Source organism: Dipodomys merriami, unplaced genomic scaffold (assembly GCF_024711535.1).
Source record: "Dipodomys merriami isolate MVZ:Mamm:240054 unplaced genomic scaffold, mDipMer1.0.p SCAF_49, whole genome shotgun sequence".
In the NCBI taxonomy this organism is placed as follows: Eukaryota; Metazoa; Chordata; class Mammalia; order Rodentia; family Heteromyidae; genus Dipodomys; species Dipodomys merriami.
The window spans coordinates 3,921,662-3,945,412 of record NW_027206057.1 but is presented as its reverse complement, the minus strand read 5'-3'; positions in this window follow the sequence as shown (position 1 = coordinate 3,945,412).

Genomic DNA, 23,751 nt, shown 5'->3' with positions numbered 1-23,751 from the left:
AAATATTTGGAGATATACCAACTTGTTTATTCTTCCTGGTGGCCAAATTTCATTCATTTCAAAGTATTACTTAAGATATACTAAAAATAGTCACAGTTTAGTGGGTAATTTGCCAGAGACAAAATTAGTCAAGTCAGTGAAGACAATTAAATAAGACAGTTTAATAAAAACTCCATAAATATTTTATGTGGCCCATTAGTGTTTGCACTTGTTCTACCAAAAACAGTATCTCCTTTCCTTCTTAAACTAAAGTTAATTAACCTAATACAATGTGTACTCTGATTAGAGGATTTTGCTAGCCTTTTTTTCTTACATGTTAACATGTGAAAAATGACAACACTCCTTTGAATGTATCATCAGAAAAGGATCATTACTGGTTAAGTCATGGAGATGGTTGAACATGGAAACTAGCAATATAGTTTCTGAACATGAGTAACTTAGTTGAATGTCAAGTCTACAGGTTAATAGATGTTTGTTTGTGGGTATTTTCATCTCCCTTTATATCATCTATGTCATTTATAAAATAGACATGAAAATATGTAACTAACATGAAAATATGTACCTAACTGACAGAGTTAATCAAAAACCTTAAGTGAGCTAATATTTGTAAAACAGGACAGAACCCACTACCATTAGGATATGCTAAGTATTTGCCATATTTCTTGTGTCTATGTCTGTATTTACCTATAAGTATATTAAAAGAGAGAAAAATATGGCGAGGTCGAAATTGTTTGGAAATTATATAGAGATAGAAAGTAGCAGAAAACTAAAAGATTGGATAGGAATAAAAATGAAATGATTAAACATCAATATTAAATATATAGGCTTGTAAATTATACATTATTATATTATAAATTATTGGTGTTTATGATAGAATAAATTATATGTATTTAGGTAAATTGATGTATAGTTCTGCATTCTTGCGAGAGAATCTTTGAAACAATGCTTGGGTATACCCATCCCCATAAACAATTGAAAATTAATTTTTGTTTTTCTACATCTCAGAAGTCCAATGCATGTTATATGAGAGAAAAGAGCAAATGAATTATAGCTGTAATTTGATATTCTTAAGTTGCAAATTGTTTATTAGAAATTCCTGGACCATTTTTATTATTTTATTATGAAAACATAGTTTCAAAAGAAAATTTAACTCACATATTATAATAAAAGTAACATTTGACCATTAAGGCAATTAATTATTATGGTGGGATAATTCCTGGGTAAACCTCACATAGATCATGAAGAAAGGTAAGCAGAATACATACATGAGAGGATGAGTTTCTGAATTTACGGTAGTGATCCATTGGAGCTTGAATGTGAAAAAAAGTTATCATCTCAAAGTGAGAATGGCAGAGAGAACTGGATGTTAAATTATTTGTCAAAGCCTTGTAGATAACAATACAGTTGTAGAGGCACACTATTCTTGACCTTTTTACATATTGCTTAGAATAAGTCATATCTTAGCTTCAATTTGGGTTGCCATAAAAGGTCCTGAGGAGCCTTTCATTTTACATCTGTTTTTATGTATTCTTTCTGCATTCACCTTACAATTTGAATAAACATACTTAGTGGTTTCCCTTGTTTTAAAAGCTTTATTCTCGTTCATTTTGATTTTTTTGATTCGTTATTAGATTTTGGCATTATGAATGCATAAATAGTTCAGAAAGAGTGAGATTAATCCTTATTATTTGTGTAAGGTTTGTCTCACCATCTTATCTTGTTTTTCATATATATATGTATATATATATGTATATAGACACATCCATATCCATGAACACATATGAGTCTAGATTTCACAATTAAGACAATGGGTTCAATATTTTGGTATTGAACTTGGCTTATTATACATAAAAAGGATATTTTCAAATTAGATTAATTTTCTTGAAAATGACCTTTTTCTTATAAAAGTATCTTATTTGATACATATTATGGAACTTGACAAGTGCACAGTCTCAAATCCACTACCACAGAATTATACAGAAAATTTCATCATCTCTAAGATGCATTTTGGTTACATTTTGTAGTCAACCCTTCTCTCTTTAACAAGATTGATAATGATTTTAACCTGTCTAACTTTACCTTTATTATGATTTTTAAATTAAGAATGACATTGATTTTTCTTTTCTTTTCCATTCAATAGATTAACTTATATATTAATTGGTTTATTTATAATATTCACAGCCAAAGTGACTATTTAGATTGTTAGACTATTATATTGGTATTTATTTCAGTTTTCTATTAGTATATAAACTATACATACACAGACAAGTTTGATACATAGTTTTCTGTTTATTCCATTAGTTCATTCTTGTGTTTTTTCCTTTCCATTTAATAAACACATTTTATAATCATATAGTATTTTCTCCATTGTATCATCATGTATAAATTTGCAAAATAATTTCAGAATTTGCCTTTGAATATACAAAATACTCTTTTCTGTGGTATTGGCTTTTGAATTGAGAACTTTGTGTTTGTTGGCAAGTGTTTATTGGCCACTTGAGTCATGCTTCTAGCCTTTTGACTCTAGGTTATATTTCAGATGTGGTGTAGCATTTTTGCTGGGACTAGTCAGAATTGGGAGTATCCTATACTAGACTTTCGAGGTAGCTAGGACTACAGGCATATGCCACCACTCCTAGCTTAATTTTTGAGATGGGCTTGCCTTACACTGTAAGCTTTCATTTCTCCTCCTGAGTAGCTATGGCTATAGATGGGAGGCACCTCGCAGGCACAATTTTAAACTGATTCCATTTTTATACAATAGTGTATTGCATTGTACACATGTATTAGAATTTTACAAAGTACATATTCCTACATCTTTCTTCCTATTTGTGTGGTATTATAATGCATTCTTACCTTTATATATGTTCATTTATGGCAGGAGGATAATTTAATTTTGATTCCAACCAGAACAGTACAAGGAAGTTACATTGCAAAGGAAGGAAGGAAGAAGGAAGAAGGAAGGAAGGAAAAAAGAAGGAAGGAAAAGAGAAAGGGAGGGGGAGGAAGGGAGGAAAGAAAGAAAAAAAATGGAAGAAAGAAGAAAGAGAGAGCAAGATAAACAGAGACAGAAAGAATGAAAGAATATCTCTTTTCTTTTCTTTTCTTTTTTTTTTAAATTTTTTTGATCGGTAGTGGGAACTGAACTCTGGGCCTGGGAGCTGAGCCTCAGCTCTTCAGCTTAAGGCTAGTGCTCTACCACTTGAGCCACAGCATCACTTTAGGGCTTTTTCTGTGTATGTGGTGCTGAGGAATCGAACCCAGGGCCTCATGTATGTGAGGCAAGCACTCCACCACTGAGCCAACTTCTCATTCCAAATATCTCTTTTCAATAGTTATTTTACATACAATGTATTCCATTTCTTGGGCTCATTTACTGACAGATTCAAATTTCTATCTTATCACATATTATTGCAAGACATTTTATTTATTTTATATATTTTAGAGTAGGTCTAATAGGTAAGACGCCCTAATTTTTCCTTTCTTTCCAAGAAGTGTTTCATACTCAAGAATTTCTGGTTTTCTTTTATTTTCCCTTTAACAATGTAATGGACCTCATCACAGTCTTACTGCTTGCAAGTTTTCCAGTCTGTTCTGCTTATTTCATAAGTCAAACTTTTATTGCACTGTAGATTATGTGTCCTTCCTCACCACTACCAGCCCGTTTTTAGTCTGCTTGTCTTAAGATTCTATCTTTTGGTTTTAGCATATTGACTATGACCATACTGTGTATGGTCTATTTGTGGCTTACCCATTTCTCTTTCTTTGTGCTTCTCAAACTTGTTCAACCACTTCGTAAAGTAGTATGGATGTTCCTCAAAAGACTCCACATAGAGATCCCCTATGACCCAGCAATCCCACTTTTGGGCTTTTACCCGAATGATCACAAACAAGACCACACTAAAGCTACCAGCACAACTATGTTTATTGCAGCATTATTTACCATAGCTAATATATGGAACCAACCCAGATGCCCCTCAGTAGATGAATGGATCAAGAACATGTGGCATATATACACAATGGAATTCTATGCCTCCATCAGAAAGAATGACATTGCTCCATTTGTTAGGAAATGGAAAGACTTGGAAAAAATTATATGAAGTGAAGTAAGCCAGGCCCAAAGAAACATAGGTCCCATGGTTTCCCTTATTTGCAATAACTAGTACATGTCTGAGATAAGCAGAAACGGTCAGACAAGTTGATGTTAGGAGAAATGAACCCCAAGATAAGGACTCAAATTGTTTTCTTTCTTGCTATTGTTTCTAACATCTTTATAAGATTATTTCTTTGTTGCTTTGTATGTCCCTTCCCCATGGTATAGCCACTGTTTTCACTGTATTTGATGTTGATATAATTTGTGGAGGGGAAGGGAAAAAACAAACTGTTTAAATAGGGATACAGGTGAACCCATGGCAACAATGAGATGTACAAGACGTTATGTAGAAAAACAAACTTTACAAATTTGGTGGGGGCTGAGGGGATGAGAGGGCAGGGATAAGAAGGGGAAACAAAGGAGGAGGCAACAATGCTTGATAAGAAATGTACTCATTTCATTGTTCATGTAATTGTAACCCCTCTGTACAGTATTTTCACAATAAAATAACTTATTAATAAAAATTCACAACTCTATTTCAGTACAGAACACAGTATTAGTAAAAGGATAAAGGCATCATATATTGACTTTTTGTTTTAATTTTTTGACATTTTAGAGATTCCATTTTATTTTCTCATTCATTCATTATTATTTATTCATTCATTATTTATGCATTTTATTTATTTACATAGTTTCACAGCTCTTTAATTTGTTAGGGATTTATTTATCATTTAATTTATTATGTCTATTTTGTGATGAGTAATGTACATTTACCTTTCATCAATTTCAGTACCTCTACTCATTTCTTTAACTATAAGCACAGGTCTATTGGAAAAATCTTTTAAATTGACCTCTTCTTGCTAATATTTCCATTGGATTATTTTTGAAGGCAGTTAGAAATCTTTACTGAAGGCTTACTTCTCTATATTTTTTATCATCAGTATTATGAGAGAGCTTCATATTTGCATTTCTATATATGCATAAAAAACTTAACCTTGTTGAGACTAACTCTGCTTTGTTCACCCCCCCCCCGACTTGAACCAGGTTTGACAAGAATCATTGTTTTATTTTCATATATGTACATAAATCATTTTGACCATAGTCACCCCATTCATCCTTTCTGTTTGTCTCATTCTCCTATACAACTGTTTTTCTGTTACTGTCATTTTATTTTTAGTGAGCACTAATTGTTCAAGTGATTTCACTGTGATGTTTCACACATGCATATATGATGTTTTATTCAGGTTGACTGTCTTGCCTACTCTGTTTCCTTATTTTTAGTACCTCCTATTATTCAAAAGCTTTCAGTGAGTCTGTTTTATCATCTTTATTCACAAATGTAATACATTTGGGTATTGTTCACTCTTTTTTATTGTGAAAATACTGTACAGAGGGGTTACAATGGGCAAGATAATGAGTACATTTCTTATCAAGCTTTGTAGCCTCCTCCTTTGTTTCCCCTTCCCATCCCTTCCCTTCTTCCCCGGCCCCCCCCCACCCAATCCTTCTCCCCCCCACCAAAGTTGTAAAGTTTGTTTTCAACATAACAACTTGTAAATCTCTGTTCACACTTTTTAGAAAAAAATGCCTTTACTCCTGTTTTTATTTTCATTCTTCAAATCATCTCACAATTGTAAATACGTTCTATGTATCTATGTATGTATGTACTCACATGTATAATCTTTTGTTTTCAGTTATATGTTTACTTTTTAGGTCTAACATCCCCAAATAAAATAAAATATGCATCCTTCTTCCTTATGAACATGGCATATTTTACTTTACATTAAAATAACCAGGTTAATATATTTCTCTGAAAATGACACAATGTCATTTTTCCTGGGGGTTGAATATTAATCAAAGGGACGATATCTTGATCTTGGTTTTTTCTGTTCCTTGCTATTTTGAACAGTTATGCATTGGGCATGTACATTACGCATAAACAGTGCACATGACTCTATTGAATCGTGATATATATTCCTTCAGCTATATCCATAAAATATATAGCCAATATGATCTTTAACATTTTAAAGACATTAAAAATCCAGGTCCTGTAACACCAAAGTTCGTAATTATATGTTTGGTTTGCAATTTCAGACTGTGTGTTGGCAGACCATGTCTTGGATTAAGTACAATTTATTATTAAAAAAAAAAAGCACAGTTTTTAAGAAACTCAGAGAGAAGAGACTGAGGTAAATATGCTAGAAGCAGACAGAATTACTGACATAGAGTATTTACCTGCTTTGATTTTCCCTACTGTGTTTGTGAATCAGAACACTGCACCGGTTACCTGAACTAGAGAAAGAATCTGACAAGGAGGGCCTTCATTATGTTAATCACAAGAAACTCAAGTCAAAGGACCCCTGCTCACTACATGTGGTGGAGAAGTTTTCTAGGGAAACACAACACTGTTAAGCACCTTGTGGAAAATGATGTTACATAGAGATGACACACTGATCAGCCCTTTGACTACCATACTTCTCTCAATACTGCTTTAAGATAACTTTCTCCTGTCATCTATGGAAAGTTTCTGCATGACTGAGGGCCATTGACTGGCAAGTTCATGGAACCAAATGAGTATCGAAAGTTATGCATATTAGATTGTTGCTTCTAGGATGATTTGTGATGAATTTTACATGTGTTTTGTTAGCATTATGGGAGGGAGGAGCACTTACCATTTGGGTGAGTTCATTGGTAGGTTCAGAAAACTCAGGTACTGGAATATGGATGGCCTCAACACTTTCTTTAGTGCTAGACAAATTTATTTCTCTCCTTCCTCATATGTGAAATACTTTATTATCACACTAAAATATGTCCAGTAAAAATAAAGAAAACTGATCATGGTTATTTCAACCTCAACATGAGATTTTCCCAGTTAGTATATTCTAGTGATTTACAAATGATTTTTGTGTAACTCCTGTCTAATGTGGAGATTTTTCATCTATCCTAACTGATTTTATGAGCTATAATAAATGTTTTACATAGTTTGACTATCTTATATGAAGTAAGAGAAAGAATAATTCCTTTTGTAGAGTAGTGGTGACTGGCAGCCTAATATATATTGAAATAAAATTATGATTTTATTTGAAATACTTTTATGAACTCCTCAGAAGGTATTTAAAAGTTATATAAAGTTCATACATGAAAAATATTGTGGCACACATAAAAATGATTATCCATTTAAGAACTTAGAGATGAATGTCTCTAAAATATAATGTGTTAAGACACTGATATTTTTATTGTGTGGCTACAGAAGCACTTTCATTAAATTAACTCGGAAGACTATATTGAACACATATTGAACTATACTGAACATATATCTACATTTCTAGTTCTATTCTGTAATTTTTTCTTTTCAAAAGAAATTTTACAGAATAGATAATGATTTGCATGTACTTGATGCTTAAATAATATATAGAATTTCACCTGTTCATAATCTGTGCTTTAGGCTAAATAAAAGAATTCTATATACTTGAAAATATTTCTCACCATGTTAAACAGATTCTTACCATGTGTACAGTACTCACTGACATCTCTCAAGAATAAAATCACTCTATTTACAGTTACTGTTTCCTAGCATCACAGGTCTTATCCTAACATCAGTGTAAACAAGGTTACTCATTTACTGTTTAAATATTCAGGGAAGAACATTTTGTATAAGTGAGGTGAGACCTAATAGAAGAGGGGCTCATAAATGAGAGAGAAATGGTAGAAGAATGCAGTCAGAATACTCAATGCATATAAGTGAGAATAGAACTAGCTCATTTGAGGAGATGAGTGAGTTGGGATAGCTGTGGAGATAATGATGAAAGGTTGACATTGATTAAGATGTATTGAACTCTAAATACCTTTGCAGAATTAATAACTTAATTAAAAGTTAATTAATTAATTAAAAACAAGCATGTAAAAAAGCAGACAAGATGGAAAAATATATTCATGAATATTTTTATTCAAATGAGAGTTGATCACAATTCACTGAGTATGAAGGATTTGCTTCACAAAATATTTCTTATTCACAAATTGAAGTCCCAAAGATTTGTCTTTTTACTTACCTTCTAGACTACACACTAGGAATTCTAAGTTAGAGAATTCTAAGTTAGAATCTGTGAATTTAACAACAATAAAATAACCTATTTGATCCTAGTAGTTCTTATTTTTCAAAGTGTGTTCTTCAGTATACTGGCCTTAGAAGATAATCTGTTAGATACATTATGGTCAAAAAGCTTAGGAAGCATTTACTTTTACCATATTTTGTAACATCTATTCAGAGATCACTAATTAATATGTCATGATTAATAAGACCTATAGTAAATAAATCCATTTTAGAACAATCAAACCTTTCTGATTTGATTAAGATCATGCTTTAAAAATGTATGCATTACACAAGTCTATTTCTATGGAACATCATTTAGGAAATGGTGCTACTTTAAGAGAATTGGTCAAGGTTTTCCTTGATTGTAGGATCAAGCTTATAACCATTCACATCAAATACCTACATCCCAAAGTGCCCTTTCTTCACATGCACACACATATGCATGCACATAAAATGTATGTTTCTTTTTAAATCCTTAGTTTATTTTCTGAATGGGTTCAATTTATCCTAAGAAATTGAAGATTTCTCAACCAAGTAACACAATGTTAAATAAAAATATATAATTGATATACAGGCCGAGAAACAAACATTAAATAGCATATAAAAGAAAACAAAACTGGTTTACCTATATTTTCATTGTTAACTATGTGAAACAATGTGTATATACTGAGATTTAAAGATCAACTGAAACTTGAATCCCTTATACAAAAAAAGATATATAGAATTGTCCCTCTGCAATTCATTTTGAAATTTTGATATAACTTTGCAGTTATAAGTGCTAATTTATCTTTATGGTGCAGATTGTATTTTATGCATGCCAGTCTTAAAACATTTTAAAAACACTTTTCACACATCAATAATATACTTCAAAGCTAAGAGGAATTATGAACCATTTAATCAACTTCTTCTTGAGAAATTGAAAATTTCTATTTGAATTGGAATTAACATATATTTTCCTTAATATGATATTAAACTAAAAGCCAAAATAAAGAGTTTTTATTTTTTATTTTTTTTAATTTAATTTTATTTTATTTGTAAACATACTGTACAGAGGAGTTACAATTACATGGGCAGGATAATGCGTACATTTCTTACCAAGCATTGCAGCCTCCTCCTTTGTTTACCCTTCACATCCCTTCCCAGCCTCCCCCCTCCCCCCCAATCCCAATCCTTCTCCTTCCCCCCTTCCCCCTCCCCACCGACATTGTAAAACTCGTTTTGGACATGACAACTTGTACTTCTCATTGTTGCAACAGGTCCATCTGTATCCTTAAACAACTGGTTTTTCCCCATCTCCTCCACAAGTTATACTGACATCAAATATAGTGAAAGCAGGGGTTATACTGTGGGGGAGGGACATACAAAGCAACAAAGAGATAATATTATAAATGCGTTAGAAACACATGCATGAAAGAAACGAAAACATTAAAATACACATCTAAGGGTTCATTTTCCTGACATCACATTATCTGACCTTTTCCGCTTGACTCATACATATACTAGATATTGCAAATAAGGGAAACCATGGGACCTATGTTTCTTTGGGCCTGGCTTACTTCACTTAATATAATTTTTTCCAAGTTTTTCCATTTCCTAACAAATGGGGCAATGTCATTCTTTCTGATGGAGGCATAGAATTCCATTGTGTATATATACCACATTTTCTTGATCCATTCATCTACTGAGGGGCATCTGGGTTGGTTCCAGATCTTAGCTATGGTAAATAATGCTGCAATAAACATAGTTGTGCTGGTAGCTTTAGTGTGGTCTTGTTTGTAAACATTTGGGTAAATGCCCAAAAGTGGGATTGCTGGGTCATAGGGGAGTTCTATGTGAAGTCTTTTGAGGAACCTCCATACTGCTTTCCAAAGTGGTTGAACAAGTTTACATTCCCACCAACAATGAAGTAAGGTTCCTTTCTGTCCACATCCCCTCCAACATCTGTTGTTGTTAGAGTTCTTGATTTTTGCTGTTCTATCTGGAGTGAGGTGATATCTCAATGTTGTTTTTATTTGCACTTCTTTTATGGCTGGGGATGTTGAACATTTCTTCATGTGTCTATTGGCCATCCTTCTTTCTTCTTCAGAGAAGTTTCTCTTTAAGTCTTTCGCCCACTTATTTATTGGGCAGTTGTTTCTTTGCGGATTTGTTGTTGGGGGGTTTAATTTTTTGAGTTCCAAGTATATTTTAGATATGAGACCCTTGTCCGTTGTATGGTTAGTAAAGATCTTCTCCCAATCCGTGGGCTTTCTATTGATCTTGCTAGCTATGTCATTTGCCCTGCAGAAGCTCTGCAACTTTATGCAATCAAAATGGCAATACTTCCCAAGGCTATCTACAAATTCAACGCGATACCTATCAAAATTCCACCCTCATTCTTCAAGGAAATAGAAGAGGCAATGCAAAAATTTATATGGAACAATAAAAGACCCCGAATAGCAAAAATGCTCCTCAATGGAAAGAACACTGCTGGAGGAATATCAATACCAAACTTCAAACTCTACTATAAAGCCATAGTAATCAAAACAGCTTGGTATTGGCATAAGAACAGACCTCAGGTCCAATGGAATAGAATTGAAAACCCAGAAATGAACCTACAGACCTATAGCCATCTAATCTTCGATAAGGGAGCTAAAACAATAGAATGGAAGAAAGACAACCTCTTCAGTAAATGGTGCTGGCAAAATTGGTTAACTACATGTAGAAAACTTAAGCTAGATCCTTATATATCACCCTGCACCAGAATCAACTCCAAATGGATCAAAGACCTTGAACTCAGAGCAGACACTCTGAAAACATTACAGGATGGAATAGGAGAAACCCTAGGTCTCCTTGGCTCAGGCCGAAATTTTCTGAATAGAGACCCGGAAACACAATAAAGAGTTTTTAAAAGAGAACCATAAACAGAGTATATTATATATCCTGGAACAAAATTATAAACTTTCACCCAAACAAATACCTTATATAATACAAAAAATGACTGCAAAGTAATAACAGTTAATGCAATTAGCATTTATCTCTTTTTTCCTAAACTAGAAATTATCATAAAGTTGTGCTATATTGTAGGGTGTTTTTTTCAGAATTCTAAAACAACTACAAAACAGTGAAAAATAATTTTATCCAAAACATTATAAATACATTAAAATATAATTTTATTATAACATAATAGGACACAGTGTATTTCTTTTTTAAATATGCAAAATTAGAGTAATTATGAATAATAGAAAAGTTTCTTCTAAAATCATTTATTTAACTTATTATTGAAGAAATCAAGTCTGTGGCTAATTTCCTACTAAAGGTAAGTGCAGTAATGGTAGATATTTGTAAAGGGGTAATGAAAAACAAAGTAAAATTTTATAGTATTTTTTTAAAAATTATTTTTCTAAGTTACATGTTTATTTGACTATTCAGAAAAAGAAAATAGAAGTTGTTTGCTTAATAAGAATTGTAATGTCTTAAAATCTATACACTATTTTGCATCTGGAAAATTCTGGGTAATATTGAATGGCAATTTTATTCAGCTTATGTATGAATAACATTCAAGCTGTGATCCTTTGAAAAGCAGCACAATGCATATTCACTACTGTGTCATACATGAGGATTTATGAATAGGATATAGTTTTATCAAACAAAGAAACTGTAACAGCAGAAGCTTGTAACAAATGCTAATCTGGGGAGAGGAGATTTTCAAGAAGTGCCTTTTAAATGCATGTACTTAAAATGAGCCAGCTATTCTATAATTTAAATTTAGATAATGGACATTATCACAAAGAGGAAATAATTTAGTATTGTTCAACACTATAATTTATTACTTTTAAAAATAATACTTATGTGTTGTTTCATAAAGCAAATTAAAAACTAATCTTTTGTAATAAATACTTCACAAAAATGGAAAGTTAATTTGTTATTTATATTTTGCTTTCTCTTAATCTTGAAACTACATATTATGACAGATCATTTATATCATCAACACAAAATCAATAACCTAATTTGAAATAAAACACATCTTTCAAAGAGACCAACAATCCTTAATTATCATTAATTTTCATCATTAACTAATTTTGTTCAGTCTGTATATAACTTTGTTCAATCTATACATATAGTACTTATAAAACTATTTGTCAAAAAACTAAAAAGTCGAAGTGATGAATAAAAAGAGGAAGGAAAGGGAGGAAGTAGGAAGGAGAAAAGAAATACATGGTGTATATTTTCATAATGCAAGATTTCAGGAAGAAATCTTGAGATAAAACTAATTATTTGTTTATATTCATCAGTGGAAGACTATATTTCTTATTTTTAAGCAGTCTCCAAAATATGAGTTAAATTTACATTTGAAATACAACCTATGTACTATTGGTGGTAATTAATATTTGTTGTTTTAAAATGGTGTTACTATTTCATTTTCATTAGCTTTTATTCATACAATTTATTTTACCATATAGATTTATTTATTTTTAATTTTTTCTGACTTTATTTTATTTTATATTTTGTCTGTTGTGGAGCTTGAACTCAGAGCCTGGGCTCTGTCCCAGAGCTATTTGCTCAAGGGTAGTACTCTAGCACTATGAGCCAAAGTGCCACTTTCCATTTTCTAATTTTTAATAGGAGATATAAGTCTCATGGACTTTCTTGCTCAGGCTAGCTTTGCAGATCTCAGCCTCCTGTGTAGCTAGCATTACAGACTTGAGCTACTGGTGCATAGCCTTTTTTTTTTTTTTTTTTTTTTTTTGGTCTGTTGTAGGACCTGAACTATGGGTCTGGCACTGTCCGTCAGTTCTTCAGCTCAAGGCGAGTACTCTACTACTTGAGCCACAGCACCACTTCGGGCTTTTATTTTTTAAAAACGTTTGTTTTTATCGATATACTGTTTATTATAAAGTATTTCAAAAGTAAATGTTTGTGTTTACTCTTTTTATTCATCATATGGAATGTCTTCATATGAATACTTGATATGAATAACAGATTAAAACATTTGCTGTTTCATATGTATGTATGCTTTATCTGTCAGATTCACTCATCATCTTGCTTTCCAAATTCTATGATGATCATAATCTTTTTGGCTATAACTTTGAATTACAGTAAGTTATTAATTTACTCAATCATGATTGATGCAAAAATGTCATTATTTTTAGAAACAGACCTCAAATATTTAAAATGGCAATAGAAAGGCTTATATACTCAATATTTACTAAGTATCTATCATTTTTCAGTGCCTGTAATAAAAAGGAGACTATGACAAAGTCCTGGATATGAAGTCATATGCATATGCATGAGAAAAAGAAAGCAGTACACATGTGAAGTGTAATGAAATACTTTGTGTTAGCTGAGCAAAAAGATGGAGGTGGACACAACACTTAGATGTATCAGACATAACTTTACTTCTCTAAGGTTTTGTAGGATGAGTGGAGGACAGGAGCTTTGATATGTGGATTACTCTATTAAATGAGATGTATTCCAGTTGAATGAATACTTTCTTCACAGTTGTACAAGATCCAATACTTACCTTTTCTGTTAATTCAGTAAATATTGGCAACTGATATAAGTAAATTCAGCAAATATGTAAGATGGGGACCTAAAATATCAAATGTGTTCTCCTTCTATATTTCTAACTCCTTGAAGGAATTTAAATTATTTGAATGTAATTTAAGCATACTTAAAGATAATCTTCAAATTGTCATGATAGCTATGATTAGAATTGACAAGACATCTATGAATTAGGCAAAATGTTGATTAGAAACATTCTAAGTAGGTATTAATATTAAAATCTTAAACTGAAAGAGAAGCAATTATTTAATGAAACATAAATTTTAGAAATGTTGCCCAATATATGATGCACTGGAACTATATAAACATTCCTTTCTGTCTGCTTCTCAAAGTTAATGGTTTAATCTGAGTGACAACACCTGCAAGGAAATCACAGAAAATGTCAAATACTGGCAGCCATGCTGAAAACTCCACCACGCCAAAACATGAGAGGATGTCATATGCTGAGAGATAACACATGTGAATTTATGAAATTGCCTGCCCAGCAGGAATGATAGGCACTAAGCTAATGAGGTATACTTTGCGAGATTTCACTTCTGTTTTGCTGACAGTACTGATAGTAAGCCAGAATCCATCCATTAACACCAGCTATTAAATATCTATACACGTTAAATATGAATATTTTAGTTTAAAAATATAAATTCCAAGTCTATTTTTTAAGGCAACTCAGTTCAGAAGCTAAATGTTGCTCAAATGGAGAGACAGCTGGCACAGATGTCAACGAATCTGCTCAGTGCTAGTCACAGCAGAAGTTTACAGCTCGCTTTCCTTAGAGGCTCAGCGGAAGGTAATGATTGGTCACCTTGAAGGAAAGATGACACATTAAGTAATTAATTTTTTAAAAAGACTGTGTGTCTCTAGTATAGCAAAACCCTCCTCTATAGAGGAAATGTTGAGCCCTGTGGATATAACATCACCACCACTGGAATAGTGGTGTGACACTGCTTAGAGCAGAGGGAGGACATATTTGAAAAACTGCTTCATATATCTTAAAATACACAGCAAAACACAGATCATTAAGCTCAAATCTCAGCACCTGCTGCAAAGGGTTGTTGTATTGTCAAAGGGTTTGATAATTGTTTAGAAAGTGTGCCTTGGTAGAAATATAAGGAATGTTTGCAATCTAGATATAGAAAAAGATACCCCACAAAAACTGTGCTTTTACTTTAATCCACTGTTGGTTTATAATTGGAAACCCTAGCATATATTACGTTTGCTTGAGAGTTTTGGAAGTCATCCATAAGAAAAAATGGAATACGTGTTGCATTCCTGACTTTACCATGTTTTGAAATCCTTCCGAATACGATTTCAGTATTGAACTCATTTTATTGTACTCATTTGACTGAGTTGTCTACTGTATAGTGTGTTCAACTTAATGAGTTTTTGTCTCGTTCATTTTGTTACTGATAAAAATCTGCTGTAAATATTTTTCTATAAGTCAATCTATTGTAATTTTCAAAAAAATTACTTTAAATAAATTTCTGATTGTAGAATGTCTATTCTTTAAGAAGCTCCACAATACTCCTGGTGAGTTAATTGTGCATTATCAGCTTGAATCACTAAATGTTTCATCCTGGATCAGTCAGATATATAATTTATTTTTCCCTCCTGTAATTGATTACTTTTCTAATGATTTTTTCTTTATGAAGCCAAAGGTGTAATTTGTTCTTTATGTGTTATTTTCATATTTGTGTGTTCTACCATATTTCTATGAAATTTTAGTCATGAATGCATTCATTGCTCTCTTAGGAGCTTTACATGCTTATTTACATTTGGAACTATGATTCATCTCAAATTGATTCTTGTGATATGTGTCACAAGAATTGACTTAAAATGATATTACCATTCTTATGTTCTGACACTTATATCTAGTTGTTCCAGAACAATTTACGTCTTGGCCAACATTCCACTAATCTTAAGTGCTCACATCTTTTTGAACACTGTCTCTTATTCTTTTATTACTTATTTTTTGTTTGTTTTAGTCTAACTATGTACATTAGACTAGCTTAACCTTTTTTTTTTTTTTTTTTTTTTTTTTTTTTTTTTTTTTTGTCGGTCATGGGGCTTGAACTCTGGGCCTGGGCGCTGTCCCTCAGCTCTTCAGCTCAAGGCGAGCGCTCTACCACTTGAGCTACAGCGCCACTTCCGGTTTTCTGGTGGTTTATTGGAGATAGGAGTCTCACGGTCTCTTCTGCCCGGGCTGGCTTTGAACCGCGATCCTCAGATCTCAGCCTCCTGAATAGCTAGGATTACAGACGTGAGCCACCAGCGCCCGGCTTAGCTTAAACTTTTGATCCTCCAGAATTGTCTCCCAAATGCTGAGATTACAATAATCTACCATGGTCCCTGGTTCCTTCTTTATTTTTCAGATCCTATATCAAATCTGATAACTTCGTTCTGGTCTCCATCAAGAAAAATGTCTGCAAAATGGTTGTAGTTTTCAAGATTTTTGCTAATCAAGATATTTTACATTTCTATATCCATTTTTCTTTTATTTTGTCACCTTTATGTAGTTGTACAAGAGTTGTTATTTAATAAAGCAGGTAATGAAAACAATGTATGCCGATCAATATTAACCACTTTCAACCTTCTCACCCATCCCTCCCCTCCCCATCCCTTCCACTGCCCTTCTTAATTGGGTAAGATATGTATTGAATTCTTGACTTCATTCTTCTTTTGTTTCCTCTTCATTTGTCTACCACTTTTCCTTGCCTCAGCCCACCTCACTGGAGTAGCCACTTCCTGGTGTTATTTTGTTGAAATCTGATTTAGTCTTTCTAAGGAATAAACAGAGTTCTCACCGAATCTACCATAATTCCCTTAGTACATTTGTGTACATACGCATAGCATCCAAAATTATTTATATTTATAAACTAATTCTAGCTTTCCCATATCTGAGAAAACATGTAACCTTGGTCTCTTTGGATGTGACTTTACTTAATATAATATTTTTCCAGGTCCTTCCATTTCTCTTCCATTCTTTCTAATAGATAAAATTAAAATTTCATTGTGCTATATATATTATATTTTCTCTGTCCATTCATACATTTAGGGCTGTCGGGGCTGATTTCATACCTTGGGTATGGTCAGTAGTGCTATAATAAACATGAGTGTGCTGGTGGCTTTACTCTATCCTGGTTTGTAAACTTCTAGATAAATGCTGAGAAGTGGAACTGTAAAATCATAGAGTGATTCTATGTTTAACTTTTTTTTTTTCTGTTGGTTGTGGGACCTGAACTCTGGGCCTGGGTGTTTTCCATGATCTCTTCAGCTCAGGGCTAGCATGCTACCACCTGAGCCACAGCTCCACGTCTTGCTTTTTCTGCTTATGTGGTGCTTAGGAATCAAACCCAGGGCCTCATGCAAGCAAGGCAAGCATTCTACCACTGAGCCACTTTCCCAGCCCCTATGTTTAGCTTGTTGAGCAACCTCCACAATGCTTTCTAGAGGGGTTGAATAAGTTTGCATTCCCAGTAATAGTGTATTAAGGTTTCCTTTCAGCCACATCTAGACCATCATATGTTACTGCTTTTTGTTGTTGTTGTTTGTTTGTTTTTTATTGTGAGAATACCGTACAGAGGAGTTACAATTACATGGGCAAGATAATGAGTACATTTCTTATCAAGCATTGTTGTCTCCTCTTTGTTTCCCCTTCCCATCCCTTCCCATACTCCCCTCACCCGATCCTCCCCTCACCCCACCAAAGTTTTAAGTTCGTTTTTCGACATAACGACTTGTACATCTCATTGTTGCAATGGGTCCACCTGTATCCCTAGTTAAACGATTTGTTTTTTCCCTTCCCCTCCACAAATTATACCAACATCAAATGCAGTGAAAGCATGGGTTATACTGTGGGGGAGGAACATACAAAGCATGATGGATTTTTACATACTCTGGTTTAGATTTTAAAGGGAAAAAAAATCTAGCTTCTAATTCATGTTCCTTCTTATTTTATTTTTAAATGGCTAAGTGTTCAGAATCAGAGTTATGCCTGCTTCATAAAGCAGGTTAAGAAGTATTCCCCGGTGTTTTTCAGAATTATTTGATAAACTTCAACAATGAATTCATATGGCTCAGAGTTTTCTGGACAGGAAAGATTTTCTTTATATCATTAATTCAATGTACTTAATAAATATAGTGTTAATTAGACTTATTTCTTCTGGCATCAGCATTGATATGTTTATTTTTTCACAAAATTTTCTTTATTTTTCTATTTTGGTTCATTGTTTTTGTTCGTATTATCTACTACCATAATTTACTCTCTTTGCACTATATGAATCCCTTTTTACAAATAGTGCTGGTAATTTTGTGCTTATTTTCTTCCCTTTTCAGGTACGAGGGCTGAGGATTGAACACAGGACCCCTGGCTTTTGTTTAACTAGTGCTTTAGCTCTTGAACCTCAGTTCTAGTCCTGCTTTATACTGGTTCTTTGGAGATGTAGTCTTGTAGGCTTTTATCGTCTATATAATTTCTGAAAATAATCTATAATGCAGCCCCTCCAGTAGCTATGATTTCAGATGTGGGCCACTAGCAGCTGGTCACTTACTGTTTTATATTTCTTCATGTTCTGTCTTGCTAATACTCCACAAATTTTACTGTTTGAAAGAGCTAACTTTATAATTTCTCATTTCTGATTTTTTGCACTTTATCCTTTTACTTACTTTGAGTTTAGTTTGCTACTCACAAATAGAACACTAAGATATTTGAATTCCTATTTTCCTTTTTCACAGAATTTATCATTGCACAGGTTTTGATATTCTATGGTATAAATGTCAGTTAGTTCACAATATTTTGTAACACCTGTTGTGTTTATTCTTTTATCAATAGACTGTGAATAATTATTCTTTTAAATCATTTTAAAGATAGTATCCAGTGAGTTCCACAACTAAGTTGTTCACCCTCTTCAATTCTTTTTCTATTAATGCCTATGAGCTAAATTAACACTCTATGACTAAGTAACATCATTTATTGTAAGATGGTCAAATTTCTACACAGAAGATACCGCTCAGATTTCATGGAGCTATAACATTCCAAACAGGAAGTATTCATGCTTTGAAAGTAGTTTGCGATCTTGTCTCTACTGTGTTATCACTGAAATAAACATAAGCTGACAAAATCCTTTCATGTTTAGTTTCCTTTGAGACATCTCTCTGGTCAGTCACATTGTTTCATTAGGTGTTGTTCTATTTGAAGTGGACAAGAATGGAATAAATAATTTCACACACTTGAAGATGCTAGTGTTTTTTTGTTGTTGTTTTGTTTTTTGTTTTTTCGGTCTGGTCATGGGGCCTGAACTCAGGGCCTGGGCGCTGTCCCTCAGCTCTTCAGCTCAAGGCTAGTGCTCTACCACTTGAGCCACTTCCGGCTTTTTTCTTTTTTTGCTTATGTGGTGCTGAGGAATCAAACCCCGGGCCTCATGCATGCAAGGCAAGCGTTCTACCACTGAGCCACCTTCCCAGCCCTTAGAAGATGCTAGTTTTTAATGTTCTACAAAACCCTATATTACTAGCTGAATTTATTTCCTTCAGTCTTATATTTGAATTTATCTTGTTTCCAAGATTTATTTTGACATCTAAGAAATTCATATTTAAACAAGAAATAAATATACTGAGAGACAATTCCTACCAATATCACCCAAACTTTATCAAAATAGATTTTCCTTCCTAAAAAAGAGAAACATCCTCTGATAGAAAATTAAGATAGTGTCAACGTTACTGTATGTTTGTTTTTCACAAATCATCAACAGAAAAGTAGCCTTTGGATTATTGCTAATTTGTCAGTTATTATTAATATGAATTAACACTGACAAAGTTCCCACTGGGGTATAATGCTCACCCTAGCTCAGAATTCATATCCAATCCTTAAGCAGTTGCTGATTTTATCAAGTTCACTTGTGCTTTCTTTTTATATACAAGTGCTTTCTCATGTAAAATAGAAGAATTTTTTTACATGGTCAAACAGTTTTATTTTATATTTGTAATAATAGCAGAATGAACACAGGTTGGTTACATTTTTTAAACCTCTAATTTTAAATTAAATCTTTATATCCATTCGGTGGCTCAGAGGTAGAGCACTTGCCTTGCATGCTTGAGGCCCTGGGTTTGATTCCTCAGCACCACATAAGCAAAAAGAAAAAAGCCGGAAGTGGCGCTGTGGCTCAAGTGGTAGAGCGCTAGCCTTGAGCTAAAGAGCTGAGGGACAGCGCCCAGGCCCAGAGTTCAGGCCCCATGACTGGACCAAAAAAAAAAAAAAAAAAAAAACCACATACCTTGCAACATTAAATAACTCTCCAACATATTTAATAAACATAAACAAGATTCAGCTTTTATCTCCACTTTAGTTGTGTTTGGAAAAGTTTCTGAATTTGTTTTTTGTTCAGTTTTTATGTGGCTGATAATCAGTTCTCATCTTCATTTCTGTAGGCTACTCACATTTGAAATACATAGAGCAATTCAGATGAACTTTCATGCATACTCTGAGCACACTGTTGTTTGTAGATAGAAGAATGAGAGGAAAGAAAAATCAAATCTTACCAATTCTACTTGCATATTCCTGCTATCATATCATTGAATCAGTCAAAACAAATTCCACAATCAAGTCGAAAATTGAACTGGAGACAAATCAAAGCGCTATGAAAAAGTTCCTTCTTAGGCAAGTATAAGATATAGGAATAAATGACAAAATATGATACCATTCAAGGTTACTAACTACACTTTTGTCTACTTTTATATTTTTCCATTTTTTATATATGTTGTCATCATATGAAATTTATAGTTATGTCAAGTTTACTAGATTAAATACTATTCTTTATTTCTATATGCTTACTGATGCACCTGCATAACCAATATTAAATTTATATATATATATAATTGATTGTTAAAGTGTAGTTTTTAGGAAGATATTATTTTATAGGATGTAGAAGGCATTATTATTGAAAAAGAATTTTTTTTTGGTCTGGAGTTCTTCATGCCTTAGTTTATCGCTGGGTATAAGAATGATTTATGGGGATGAAGCATTATTCAATAACCCAGTTTTTGATTTATTTCTTTTTGGTATGCCATGGGGCTTGAACTAGTGACTAGGTGTTGACTCTGACCTTTTTCACTCAAGGCTATGACTCTACCACTTTGAGGCACAGTGCCACTTCAGGTTTTCTAGTGGTTAATTGGAGATAAGTGTCTCACAGACATTCTTACCTGGACTGGCTTTAAACCATGATCCTTAGATCTTGGCATCTTGAGTAGCTAGGATTACAGGCATAAACCATCAGCATCTAGCCCCAGATGATTTTATATCTCAAATTAATTTTAAAAAATGAGTTTGTAGCAACCAAAAATATATTGAGAGGGACTTTCCCTCTAGATAACTAAAATGATAAATTAAAAAAAAGCAAAACCAAGAGGAGGGAGTGGCCAGTGAACCAATTGGAAAAAAATAGCAGAATAATAGAAATAAAATCACTAAAAGTAATGGAAAGGATATAAGTTATGCAAGATTATGCTTATGTGGAAACTTGGTGAAGCTTTTGATTTATCAAATTATTTAAGAAATTAATCAATTACTTTGCATTGTTCATCTATGTATTCAGTCGTTTCTGGAAGAAAAAGATACATTGATACATTCCAAAGAAGGAAAGAAGAAAGGAAGCAAAGGAAGGATAAAAGGAAGGGAGGAAGGAAAGAAGAGAAACAGGAAGGAAGGAAGGAAGGGAAGAAAGGATGAAAGGTCAAATAGAAGAAAAAAATACAACATTAAGATTGTGCAAGCACATGTATTTACCTGAAATACATGTCTTTATGTAGTCCTATACCCTCCATAAATCATTTATATATTTTCTGAACCTACAGAAAATAAATAAACCCTGTCATTACTGTCTTGAAATCTGTGTAAAATACTGACTGGTTAAAAGAATTAAATAATGTATTTTGTTCAGTTCTGTACCAAATGTGTTTAAGAAAGAGAATCTAGCTTCTCTGATTCTGATGTTTATTTTCAATTGCTGTTTTAATTTGGGTCCTTTATTTTGTATGGATTATTGAAATGATCCATATAGGTAAGATGTTATTAAGTACAGATTTAAAATATTTTTAGATTTAATTGGAAACTAGCTTCACAAAGCTAAGACAGAATAAATGAACCAGGAATAAAGAAAGCCCAGAACTTCAATCTCTGATGATCACAAATCACCAGTGGTAGTGTATAGATCAGGAATTGCAGATTCAATACTTGATGAAACTGATCAGATATATTTTTCTTTCAAGTCCCATTCAGGTAATTTTTCTGAGAATTTAAGAGTAATAATAGTGTGTGTTCTTCAGTAAAATAAATAAATGAGAAATATCACCAATCCCACAAACTTCTAATACAAGATCTAAGTTGCAACAGAGTGAAATGATAGCAAATAATTAACCTTCATGAAGGTAATATTAACTTCTGTTTCCTAACATGATCTACTGGTAAGTCAGTTCATGAAATATAAATAGACATTATATATAAATGGACATTTCCGGCTTATTTAGTATTATATAATATTTTTTGAAATTTCCTAGATCAGTCATCTATAAATTTCATTTTTTCAACAAAATGCATATTTAGTCTAAATCTCTGTAGCTTCTGCTGCAATACATATAATACACATAAGGTCAGACCTCAGCAGTCAATTTTTTATGTATAAGTGCATTATGTTCCCATTCTTAGAAATTTGTTTTCAGATTGTCACTTATTTATAAAAATGGGAGGAAAAAGTAAGATACTTACTGAAGTTTTTCTTTTAAGGAACTTGGATATTATGCACATATTTACTATTTTTTTCAAAAGTATATTTTCTCCTCACATTTCTTGGCAGTGTGATTATACGGAGTCACCTAGTCACCCAGCCATTAGGATAGTACCAGAGATTTCAGTAAGCCAATAGAAACTTTAGTTTCTCAAACCTTAAATGTCACCTTGATATGCAAAGAACTCTATTAAATTAGAAATAATTTTCTATTTCAGGAACCCACTTGCAATATTTTAATTAGGAACCTTCTTTACTGAAAATGTACACACATCCTATAGAGTATAAAATCTTCCATAACTGAAAGCATGTAATGTGTAAAAATATTTCGATGATTGTTCCATGATGTATCTTGTTTATTATGACTCTCACACATTTATTTGTAAATTCATTCATGAATTTATTCATTCATAAATTCTTTGGTAAGAACCATGTACATGATCATACTTTATGAATGAGACGGTCAAATAAAAATGATGTAGGAATTTAGGTCCAATCAGGAAATAGTTCATAAAAGTCAATATTAACAGTGGTGACAGTTAGTATCAAGAGCTGAATGATGCCCTAGGACTGAGGAGAGAAGCCCAGGATAGAAGAAATTCAAGTCACAAGGAAGAGGGTATTGGTCAGCTGACAGGATAGACAGAAGTTCGAAATCTGGACACAGCCAACCTGGGTGATGTGGCAAATAGGTCATCCTCCAGGCTGAAAGCAGAGGCCAGGTCTATGGGTTCGTGCTTGTGAGTTTTCCAGAAAACTGGAGTGAAGGAGATCTTCAGAGCATGTGGTGGTGTCAGGGAGGAAGCAGGGGGGGGGGCAGAGGGGGGAGTCTGGTTTCCAGACAGAGAAAGCAGAGGAAATAGAGTATCTCGAAGGGGCACCGTGGACCCTGAAGCTCAGCAAATGAATCAAACAGCCTCTGCCAGGGGTCCTGACGCCCTGCCCTAGCCTAGCCAGGGCAGGAAGCTCCTTCCCTGTATAATTGTCCCTTAGGCTCTTTCTATTGCTCATTCCAAAGTAGAATCACTTCAAAAAATGTCTCTGAGATCCCGGAAACAATCTGACAATTGACATAAATTATTATTTTAGGAAAATTTTAAGTTGTAGGTTTCTTAGAAAGAGAGTAATTCATTTAAAAAAAACCTACCTGGAAAGGAAGAAGCCTATTAATAAAGCCAAATACTCAGTTGAGTTCTAATATCATAGCTATATGCTTGTAAGTTTAATTTGTTTTGTAGACGTTTCAT